Here is a 12,409-nt window from a genome sequence, read left to right as displayed (position 1 = left end):
CAGTCATTTAAAACCACAGAGACTTAAGGGAAGATGACGGAGTCGTGCACAGCAGCACATTAGCTTCTCCCAGATTAGGAGTCCAGATGCTGGAATATAGCAACTTGGGGAATAGAAGAGGGTGGAAGTGGGTCCCCGGTACCCAATAAGGATCTGGAGAACTGGAAGCCACAGGGAGAACAAAAAAAAGTGATCTCAATACAGAAAAATGAGGTAGCAAATGGTGCTTTCTCCATGAATCTCAGCTCACAGTGTGAGAGGTGGCTTGAAATTATAGAGGAAGAGGGACTATGGGTGACCCCAGAAGCCTCCATGGAGAAACGCACTAGTGGAATGGAGCAATGGATGATGCTGGCTGCAGTGGCTGGTGAGTGATTCTGGTTCAGATGTCCCCAGGGGAGGGCAATTGGCTGGTTACCATTTTGGAAAGGGGGCAGTTGAACTCAGGACTCAAAGCAGCAGTGGGTTAGCTTCATCTCAGGGCCCCCAGTGTCAGCTATGGGAAACACCTTAGGTCAGAGTTCCAAGTTCAAGCTGGCAAGAGACACCTAGAGTGTTGTGAACTGAACAACTCCAGTCCCAGCTTCACAGTCAGAAATCAGGATAAGCCCAAACTTTGGTAGAGTTGAAAATGCAGCCTTGCTGGGATTATCCAGCAACCTGTGGTGATTCTTCTGCATGCTTGCTGGGATCAATCAACATGGGTTTGAACTCTTTCTGTCCCATTTGTCTAACAGTGATAGCAGAGAAATGCCCTGAAAAGGACATTTTTTTCTTTCTTTCTTTGATTTTTTTCTTTTCTCTCTTAATTATTTGTTTTTGTTTTTATATGAGTATGAATATTCTTTTTAGGTTCCATTGTTCTTGTTTTGTTCTGTTCTTCTTTCTGTTTCTTCTTTCTTTCCTGCCTGTCTTTTTCACCAGTTTCACAAAGCTAGTGTAATCAACCTATGTCTTTCAGTGTTGCTTCTACTCTCTCCTCCTCTATTACTCTATTTTTTCTCTTTCTCCTTTTAAATTTTCTCCCTTTAGGGTAAAAATCGCTCTATTTTATATAGTTTAGTTTGTATAATTTTCTGATTTGTTTTAGGTTTTGTTATATAACTACAAATCTTGTTCATACTGTTAAAGGTGGTGAATTATTAGTTATCACAGTCTTGTCTTCTTCTAGGCTATGCTTGATGACGATCAACCAACATGGGTCTGAGCTCTGTCTGTCTCATTTGTCTAACAATGATGTAGTTGTTACTGATTGTACTACTTTAGTCAAGGTGACATAGTTGTTCTAATCAGTTATTCTTCCTTATATGCCAAGAGCAAAATTACCTGAGGGTGATAAACAATACTATAGGTTCGGGGATTTAGCTCAGTGGTTCTGCCACCTGCCTTGCAAGCACATCCTGAGTTCGATCCCCAGTACCAAAAAAACAAAAAAACAAAAAACAAAAACAATGCTATAGGCCAGTACCAAAGAACCAGGGCCTAGGTCAAATAGGCAGCATTTTCATATTCCCAATAAATTGAAGAGGTAAGATCTTGCAACAAATTCAAAAGCCAAAAGCCAGCTACACCTAGAAAACATCTGTAAAAGGTAGTTATTTCCTAAGGAGTTATCAATACTAGCAGTAAAGCTACCTACCATAACCAATTTATAAGCACCAATGCAGAAACTAAACTAAAAAAAATAGAAAATGAGAAGATACAGAAGCAAGATATAACCCCAGGCTTCCACCTTGCCCAAGGCACACTCAGGAGGCAATGAAGTGGAACAATTCAAAAGCTGCCCACCTGAACTCTGAAATGGTAACAGTGTAAGTAACAAAGCAGAGAATGAGGCTCTAGAAAAAAATCAAATTAGAAACAATTTCTCAGATAACTAAAGAGATGATGATCATAATGAAGGACATGGTTAGTGAACCTAGAATAGATACAGATTTAAAAAGTAGAGGATCTTAGGAAAATGATGGAAGGCATGAATGCCCAACATAGTAAAGAAATGGAGTCCATGAAATAGATTCAAACAGATACCAGGAGATTAAAAAATCTATTGAACGTATATAGAATCAAACAATGTGAGGACAGAATTTCAGATCTAGAAGACAGGATTGTGGTCAGCAATCATGAAAAGAAACATTTCTTTAAAATAGCAAAAGCTCACAAAAAAATCAATGCAACAGCTGCTAGATAATGTAAAGAAGAGTTACAGAAGATTAAGCAGAGTCAGTGAAAAAGCAGGAGATAGTGAAGATGACATTAAAAAAAATTTTCACGGAAGTAATGGCAGAAAACTTCCCAAGCATAAAAAAAGAATTTGACATATAGATAAGTAAGGTAGATACAACTTCAATTAGCCATGATAGAAAAATACAACTAGGCATATAATAGTCAAGATTCCAGAAATTTAATGCAAGAACAGAACATTAAAAGCTATTAGAGGAAAAAAATGCCTATAAAGGAAAGCCCATCAGAATCACAGGAACTTCTCAACACAAACCCTTAAGTCAAGGAGAGCTTAGAATGAAGTACTTCAAGCCCTAAAAGAAAACAACCTCCAACCCAGACTGATTACCCTGCAAAACTATCTTTCAAAATTGATTGAGAAATAAGATACTTCCATGACAAAGAGCACCTGAAGAAATTCATGACCATCAAACCAACACTCCAAAATGTTCTGAAGGATACAGTCAACCCTTGACTTATGGACTCAATTCATTCACCAGGGCTGGATGTAACCCAAGCTGGTTGTAAGTTATTTTTCCCATAAAAATAATGGAAATACCCATAAAATGGAAATACCCATGCATTCTGAACCTTCCAAAGCACCCTTTAACTAACCTTTTCCTAATAAAAAGGGTTGTATAATGTACATAATTTACCAGAAACACCAATAATTTTCCTAATGTATTCATCAAAAACTTATAATGCACCTAGTTTACCAGAAACAACAATTTCATACTGTACTCACCATTCAAGTTGACATCTTTGGATTGGAGGAAGGAAAGATGAAATGGAATGCAGTTATTGTTTGTAAGCAGAGTCCCCTTCCATAAGAACATCAGGAATCTGACTCTCTGGTGTCCATTCTCTCCTTGGGAGAGTCTGTAGACCACTAGGACCTGCTTCTGGTACACTAGGTCTCAACATTTTCAGAACTAAAAACTGATCTAAAGTTGTCTATTTCTGTGTTTTCTTTAACACTGTTCTGTAGTATGATATAACATTGTCATTAAGCAAATGAATGCAACAATTGGCCTTTTTTCTGTTTGAGTGGGTCTTCTCTACAAATAATTGTAGCTCTGTCCATTTTTTCAGGATTTCCTTTATTTCAGAAGAACTTTGCTGCACTTATTGTTGATACTCCCCTTCCTCTTCAGAAAGCTTCTCATCTGCCATTCTCTGTTGCTCAGCCAGAAGTTACTGAAGTTCCTCTTTAGACAATTCCTCTGAGTGTTCCTCCACCAGATCCTCAACATCACCACTGTCTACCTGCAAGCCTATGGACTCTGCTACAGTGACACTGTCATCAACCACAGGGTCAATTGATGGCTCAGGCTCCTCAACACAGCCTTCAATGTCTCTCTTCTGTATAATTTTAGGCCACACTTTCTTCCAGGCAGATCTCAGTGTTCTTAGAGTGACACTGGCCCAGGATTTCTTATTTAACCCCACACAGGAAAGACTGGCATTCAGGTCATAACTCAAGACTTTGGTTGTAAGTTAAAACCAAAATTACAGTTGTAACCCAAGTTGTTCAAATGTAAGGCCAGTCTTTACCTGAGGGTCCACTATATTCTAGAAAGATGTAATGAGGACTACAATTCTATGGACCCCAAAAGAATGAGTTTACCAGGCAAGGAAAGCAATTAAACAAAGGGGAAAGAAAGGGAACCAACAAAAGGAAAATTATCTGACAAGGATAACTCAATGCATATCAGTTATTATCATCAATATGAATGGTCTGAATTCACCAATCAAAAGTAACAGTTTAGTAAAATGATCCAACAATATGCTGTGCAAAAGAAACACACACAAAAAATGCATAGGCTGAAAGTCAGAGGACGAAAAGCAATACCCTATATAACAGGAACCCGGGAAAAAGGAGAAGCAGCTATTTTATTTGAAAGTGAATTTCAAGCCAAGACTGATCAAGGAAAAAAAGGAAGGTCACTAAAAATTTGGTAGGGAAGTGATCAAAGAGGAAGAGATAACAATCATAAATACATATGCACCAAATACCAGCACACCCAACTATATAAAACTCATATTAACAGACACGAAAAATCAAGTACTAATTCAACTCTAATGGGGGGCCTCAATACTCCACTGCTACAAATAGATCAACTAGACAAAAATATCAACAAAGAAATATCAGAACTAATCCAAACCTTTGAACAAATGGATTTAGTGGATGTCTACAGAGTATAGACACAAGAGAATGCACAAATTTCTCAGCTGCACAAGGGATGTTCTCCAAAACAGACCACATGGTAGCTCATAAAACATGCTTAAGTAGATACAAAGGAACTGAAATTATCCCATGCATATTATCAACCATTGTACAATGAAATTGGAAATCAAGGGCAAAAGAAACCACAAAAACTGCATAAACAAATGGAAAGGAAATAACATCCTCCTGAACAATCAATGAGTCACAGATGAAATTAAAGAAGAAAGTAGACAGTTTTTACACTTAAGCAATAATGCCAGTCCAACATACCAGAATGTATAGGATGAAATGAAAGCAGTCCTACAAGGCAAATTTATAGTGGTGAGTTCCCACATCAGATAAACAGAGTGAGCTCAAATAAACAATTTGTTAAACCTCAAACATCTAGAAAAAGAAGAACAAGCCCAAAGTTCATGCAAGGGAGGAAATTATAAAGATCAAAGCAGGAATTGATGCAATTGAGACTAAGAAAACAATACAAAGAATCAATGAATTGAAGAGTTGGATCTTTGAAAGATTAAGTAAAATTGATAAACACTTAGCCAAACGTATCAAAAAAAAGGAAAGAAAAGATTCAAATTCATGCAATTAGAAATGAAAAGGGTGAAGTCACAACAGATCTTATAGAATTTCAGAAGATCATCAATACCTACTTCAAAAACCTATACACTAATAAGATAGGAAACATAGAAGAAATGGACAGACTCCTAGATACAGATGAATTACCAAAGCTGAATTAAGATGTAAAAATTCTAAATAACCCAATATCAGTCAGTGAAATTGAAGATGTAATTAAAAACTTACCAACTGGGCAGGGGATGTAGCTCAGCAGTGCCATGCCTGCCTGGCAAGCACATGGTCCTGAGTTCAACCCCCATTACAAAAACAAAACAAAACAAAAAAACCTTACCAACAAAAAACCCAAATCCTGATGGATTCACTGCTAAATTCGCCAAGAAATTTAGAGGAGATCTAATACCACTACTCCTCAAACCCTTTAATGAAATTGAAAGGGAAGCAATACTCTGAAATTCATTCCTGGAAGCAAGCATTACCCTCAAGACAAAGCAAAGAAAGATCCAACCAAAAAAGAGAACTACACTCCAATCTCTCTAATGACCATAGACACAAAAATCCTCAATAAGACACTGGCAAACAGAATACAGCAAATCATCAAAAAAATTATACACCACGACCAGGGATGTAGAGATGGTTCAATATAAGCAAATCAATAAATGTTATACAGCATACTAACAGAACCAAGGACAAAAATCACATGATCATCTCAATACATGCAGAAAATAGAAGCATTTGACAAGGTCCAACACTCATTCATGATAAAAACCCTACAGAAGATTGGAATTTGATCTTTATCTCAATCTGATAAAAGTCATCTATGACAAAGCAACAGCCAACCTCATACTAAATGGTCAAAAACTGAAAAATCAGAAGCTGATTTTTAGATTTTTCACTCTAAAATTGGGAACAAGAAAAGGATGCCGACTATCACCACTTTTATTCAATATACTTCTGGAAACATTAGCCAGAGTGCTTAGACAAGAGAAAGAAACAAAAGGAATAAGGATAGGAAAAGAAGTTAAATTATCATTATTTGTGAATGGCATGATATGTTACATAGAAGACTCCAAAAATTCCACCAAAAGACTTCTAGATTTAATAACCAAATTCAGTAGCATAGCAAAGTCAATACTTAAAAATCAATAGCATTTCTATATACAAATTACAAACTCATTGAGAGAGAAATGAAGGAAACCACATCTTTAAAAATAGCATTCAAAAAAATGAAAAACCAAGGAATCAATCTAACGAAGGAAGTCAAAGAGCTTTATATTGAAAACTACAGTATTCTGCAAAAGGAGATTGAAGAGGAGGGGCCAGGGATTTAGCTCAGTGGTTCTGCCGCCTGCCTCACAGGGGCAAAGACTCGAATTCGATCTCCGGCAACCAAAAAAAGAAGATTGAAGAGGATATCAGAAAACAGAAAGATATCCTTTGTTCTTGTATAGGAAGAATCAACACAGTGAAAACGGCCATGCTTCCAAAATTGTTATACAGATTTAATACAATCCTGACCAAAATATCAATAGCATAGCTCAGAGAACTAGAGAAAAGACTCCTAAAATTCATTTTGAACTAGTAGAGACCTAGAATACCAAAAGCAATTCTGGGAAACGACGGCAAGGCAAGGGACATCACAATCCCTGACGTGAAATTGTACTACAAAGCTACCATGATGAAAACAGCATAGTACTGGCAAAAACAAACAAACAAACAGACCTGAGGCTCAATGGAACAGATTAGAAGATTCAGAAAGAACTCTTAAACACACTCATCCACTGTATCTTTAAAAAAGGGGCCAGGGGTCCCCGCATCTCTGGTAGCGGGAGGATCGGCGGCGGCCCAGCATAGCTCAAGGCTCTGGTGCCAAAGGAAGATCAGCTCCGCTGAAGGGACGGTGAAGGAACCAAAGAGATCAGCAAGTTGTGGGCTAAACCTGGTCCCGCAAAAGTGGAAACGAAGCCAAAAAAGACAGCAGAAAAGGATAAATCTTCCGACAAAAAAAGTGCAAGCAAAAGGGAAAAGGGGACCAAAAGGAAAACAGGGCAAAGTGGCTAATCAAGAAACTAAGGAAGATTTACCCACGGAAAACGAAGAAACTAAAAACGAGGAGAGAGCAGCCTCCGATGACACTGAAGAGAAAGAAGCCAAGTCTGTCTAAGCACACACCAGGTCTTATCAGTGCTTCCTGGCTCCCTTCTTGTACATCCAGAGGAATATTTTTATCAACTATTTTGTAAATGCAAGTTTTTTAGTAACTCTAGAAACATTTTTTAAAAGGAGGGAATCCCACCTCATCGCATTTTTAAAGTGTAAATGATTTTTTTTAGAGGTGAAATCATTTGCTGGGTTTTTTTCGGTACAACCAGAAAATAGTGGGATACTGAATTACGGCAGGGTTCGGCTGTCTTGGGTGTCAGCTTAACATTCCATAGGTGGGGGGTTAGTTTTATATCTTGAAATATAAAGCATACTAAATGGTAATTTGGAGTCACAGTCGAGCATTTAATATGTCTTGGATATTTTAAATGACTTCTATTCCCATGTTGTTTTTAGTAGAATTGTTTCCTAAAGGAAACTACTTCCTGATTGTTGCCCTGTCAGAATTGTGTGCGCTCTGTAACATCTTTTTTGGTCGCGCTAGTCCAGTTTGCCTAATTTTGTTAATGTGCTGTGAAAGATCAAAAATTTGAGTATGTAGTGTATATGATAAGAAATTGTGAATTGGTGAGACTTAAGTAACACTTCATCAGCATTTGAAGATACTGGTACTTAATCCTCTGATGGAAAATTTGCCTCCAAATTTGAAGCTGAAAAGTCACTGGAATAACTGAAAAAGAAACAATACATAGTTTTTTAGATTTTCCATTCGTGTGTTACAAATTGTGTACAAGGTGAACTGTCTGTACTGATCTTCAACACAACCAATAAAATCTCAAATGTGGAAAAAAAGGAGGGGGGGGTGCCAAACACTTTCACTGAAAGAAAGAGCCTTTTTTTAGATGATGCTGGAAAAACTGAGTAAGGTTAGACCCATAGCTCTCATCATGCACTAAACTAAAATCAAAATGGATCAAAGATCTAAATATTAAAACAGAAACACTAAATCTACTAGAAGATAGAATAGGTAGAACTATTGAAAACATAGGTGTAGGCTATAAGGCTTTATGAACAAAACTCTGATCGGATGGGAAATATTACAAAGAATCAACAAGTGCAATTTAATCTTATTAAAAAGCTTCTGCACAGCAAAAGAAACCACCAACAGAGTGAAGAGACAACCCACAGAGTGGGAAAAATTTTTTGCCAACTGTTCCTCAGACAAAGGACTAATATCTAGAATATATAAAGAACACACAAAAAATCAGACATCTCAAATTTAAAGACCCAGTCCAAAAATGGGAATCTGAAATGAATAGACACTTCTCAGACAAAGTAGTACAAATGGCAAATAAATATTTGAAACAATGTTCAACATCACTGGTCATTAGAGAGATGCAAATTAATACAATACTGAGATTCCATCTCACTCCAGAAAGAATGGTATTATCAAAAAATCAGCCAATAACAAATGCTGGTGGGGCTGTAAGGAAAAAGGAACCCTTCTACACAGATGGTAGGAGTGTAAACTGGTGCAACCACTGTGAAAATCAGTGTCCAGAGCCCTCAAAAGATGAAAACCAAAAGTTCCATCTCACTCTGCTATTCCCCTTTTAGGTATCTTCCCCAAAGAAGTAAATGCATCCTACCATAGAGACATTGCATATTTATGTTTATAGCAGCATAGTTTGTAATAGTTAAATCTTGAAAATCTCCATCAACAGATAAATGGATAAAAATGCAGGTTTTTTAAATACAATGAAAAACTATTCTACCATGAAGAATAAACTTGAGACATTTCCAGGTAAATGGATGCACCTTGAGACCATACTCTTAAGTGAAATAAATCAGACAAACATCTTTAAATATCATATTATTTCTCTGGTGTGAGAAACTAAAAGGGTAAGTAAATAAGGACCAAAATATATAACAGATATTGGGAAATAGAAAGAAAATGATCAAATGGGAAGTGGAACAAGGGAGGGGAGAGGGGCAAAAGAAGGAAAAGGAAGAAAAAATGGAAAGAAAGCTTTTGTAAATAAGGAGGGGAAGAGGGGTTGAAAGGAGGAGAGGAGATTGCGGAAAAATAATCAAGGTATGTTATGTACAGGTACAGATTCTCTATGATGAATGTGGTCATTATGTATATCTAAAATGTACCAATAAAATTAACTTTTTAATAGTATAGCATATACAATTATGTATAGTTAATAGTGATGATAAATTATTACGGTAGTTGTTTGGGTTTTTTTGGTACCAGGGATCGAACTTGAGTCCTTGCACTTACGCAGCAGGCAGTGAAACCACTGAGCTAAATCCCTGGCCCTATTATAGTAGTTTTTACCAGTAGGGTATACTCCTATGTATTAAAAAATTACTATAAAACATTGTGCCATATTATGCCAGTAGCAGCCTAATATATCTTATTTACTTCATCTATTGATTGCAATAAGAGCCCACATCAAGTGATTAACCTAGAACACCTTGGTTATGTCAGTACACTGTATGATGTTCATAAAATCACAAAATCACCAAATGACATATTTCTCAGAATGAATCCATAAATTAAGCTACACATGAATATAAAAACGTCCTCTGTCTGAATTAATATATTATAAACACATTCTTCCAAAAGCAGTTTAAATGCAATATGTTGATACTTTACATGGTGTTTTCAAGATTTTCTTTATGATCGATTCTCTGAAGTTTGACAACAATCTTTCTAAGTGTAGATTTTTTGGCACATATCCTAATTGGGATTGGGAGCACTTCTAAGTCAATATTTCTTTATAAAAGCTGAAAAATTTTGCAATTGTTTCTTCAAATTTCTTTTTATTTCCTATCCTATTTCCATTATTTTATCCTCTGGATCCCCGAGCTCCTGTGCTATTCATCCTTTTGGAATTGTTTCACAGGGCACTAAGTCAGTTTTCAGTTTTTCCTTTCAAATCCCTTTATTTAGATTTTATAACTTAAATTGACCTGTGTTCAAGTTCACTTACAAATTTCTTTTGACAATTCCAATCTGCTGCTAAAATTTATCCACTGGATTTTTCATTTCAATTATTTCACTTTTATGTTGTAATCATTCCACTTGTTTTCTCTTTATACTTTCCATTTCACTGCTAAGATTCCTTATTTCTTCATTTATTAAAACGGTATTTCCAGTTTTCAAGAACATGCTCTTGGGCCAGGGATTTAGCTCAGTGGTGCTGCTGCCTGCTTTGAAACCACAAGGTTCTGAGTTTGATCCCCGGTAACAAAAAAAAAAAAAGAACATGCTCTTCCTACTTCCCAATATCTTATCCTCCATCATGCTCCTTATTTACCCTTTGGGTTTCTCACACAAGACAAACAATGCAATACTTAAACTTGTGTGTCCTATTTATTTCACTTAAGATTATAGTCTCTAATACACTCATTTTCCTACAAATGATTCAAGTTTATTTTTCTTTATGGCAGACTAGTATGCCGTTGTATGTCATTATGTACAGAAAAATAAACAAAAATAATAGCATCTCTCCTAGGATCTCCATTGATCCAATAAATCAGATAAGATTATATAGATTGAAGAAAAGCTGTTACAGAAAAGGACCCCTAAATTGTATATAAATATCACATTTTCTTTCTTTCTTTATTTTGGTACCAGGGATCAAACTCAGGACCTTGCACTTGCAAGGCAGGTGGCAGCACCACTGAGCTAAATCCATGGCCCCTAACATTTTCTTTATCCATTCATCTTTTGATGGCTATATGGGCTGTTTTCAAGATTTAACCATTATAAATTGTGCTGTTATAAACATAGGTATACATATATCACTGTGGTATGATGTTTTTAACTCTTTCAGGAAGATACCTATGTTTGCTAGTATTTTGTTGAGGATCTTTGTATCTGTGTTCATTTTAGAGATCAGTCTGTAGTTTTTTGTTTTCAGTTGAGCTATAAACTAATTTCTTCTTTGATGTCTTCTGTGGTCCATTCATTTTTCAATAGTGTATCATTTAATGTCCAGGTGTTGCATGATTTCTACGGTTTCTATTACCACTGATTGATAGTTTCATTGGATTATGATCTGATAACATGCATAGGAAAAATTTTGATTCTTTGTCTTTATTTAAGCATGCTTTATGGACTAGTATGTGGTCTGTTTTGGAGAAATAGACCAAACGTTGTGCTGAGAAGGCATATTTTGTTGTGGGTTGGAATACTATGGATCTGTTAAGTCCATTTGCTCAAAGGTGTGGTTCAACTCTGATATTTTTGGTTTAGCTGATCTATTTATGATAGTGGGAATTGAGATCCTTTGTTACAATTATGTTGATCCTTACCTGATCTTTATGTCTAGTAGTGTTTGTTTTATAAAGTTGGGTGTGCAAGGGTTATGTAATATATATAATTATATCTTCCTCTTAAATTGTTCCCTTAACCAATATGGAGTGACTGTGTCTTTTGATCAGTTTTGACTCGAAGTCCACTTCGTCTGAAAATAGGATGACTACTCCTGCTTATTTTTATAGTGGACTTTGCTGCTAGTATGGAAATTCCTTAGTTAGTGTCAAATTTTCAGAAATGTACTCTGGGATTGGCTAACTATAGGCTTTTACCTCTGTCCCAAGATCCAACAACCTTCATTAATTTGGGGAGGAGAGGATGCAGTGTGATTGGCCCAGCATCTAGTTCTCACAAAATGACCTGAAGTATTGTTGATGACACAAAGACAAACCAGGCATTGGCATACAGTAAAAATCAGTAGCAATAACTATGCCATGCTGGCAATAGCAACAAAATAAGGAAGAATAAAAGAGTCAGCAAGAAACTGGATATTGACATACCATGAGAATCAATAAAAGATACCACTGTACTACCCTTAAAAATAGGTGAGATCTGTGATAGTAATAACAGACACAAAGACTAAATGTTGACATATAGCAAATATCTACTAAGTGCAACAACTGCAGCACACTAACAATAGAATTCAACAATAGCAAAGGGTCAATAAGTATCTAAAGATTAATAAGCCTTAATAGTAAAAGTTAAATGGAGGAATTAGGAAAAGTAAAATGAAAGATTTGAAAAATAAAAGGAAGTTGAGGAGAGAAAAATGAGACAAAGGATCCTATGATTCCTCTGTATTTTTTGAATGAGCAGTTTCTTTCCAGGGTCTGCAATATTGGAATCCAGCAGATAAGGGAAGTGATACTGAATTACTACTAAGATCTATGTTGTTCCCACACTCAAGTTTTTGCATGTGAATGATTTCTAACCCAGGCTTTCCAACTGGA

General features: G+C 36.2%; 1 pseudogene; it reads left to right on the top strand.

The window, feature by feature from the left end:
* The first annotated feature begins 234 nt into the window (after nucleotides 1-234).
* Nucleotides 235-7,187, top strand: LOC106008849 (non-histone chromosomal protein HMG-14 pseudogene; annotated as a pseudogene).
* Nucleotides 7,188-12,409: the final 5,222 nt, after the last annotated feature.

This window comes from Heterocephalus glaber, unplaced genomic scaffold (assembly GCF_053883595.1).
Source record: "Heterocephalus glaber isolate CG9 unplaced genomic scaffold, H.glaber_assembly_v1.0 deba00001497, whole genome shotgun sequence".
NCBI classification, from domain to species: domain Eukaryota; kingdom Metazoa; phylum Chordata; class Mammalia; order Rodentia; family Bathyergidae; genus Heterocephalus; species Heterocephalus glaber.
Note: the sequence above shows the minus strand (reverse complement) of the source record. Positions and strands in the feature narration are given on the sequence as shown.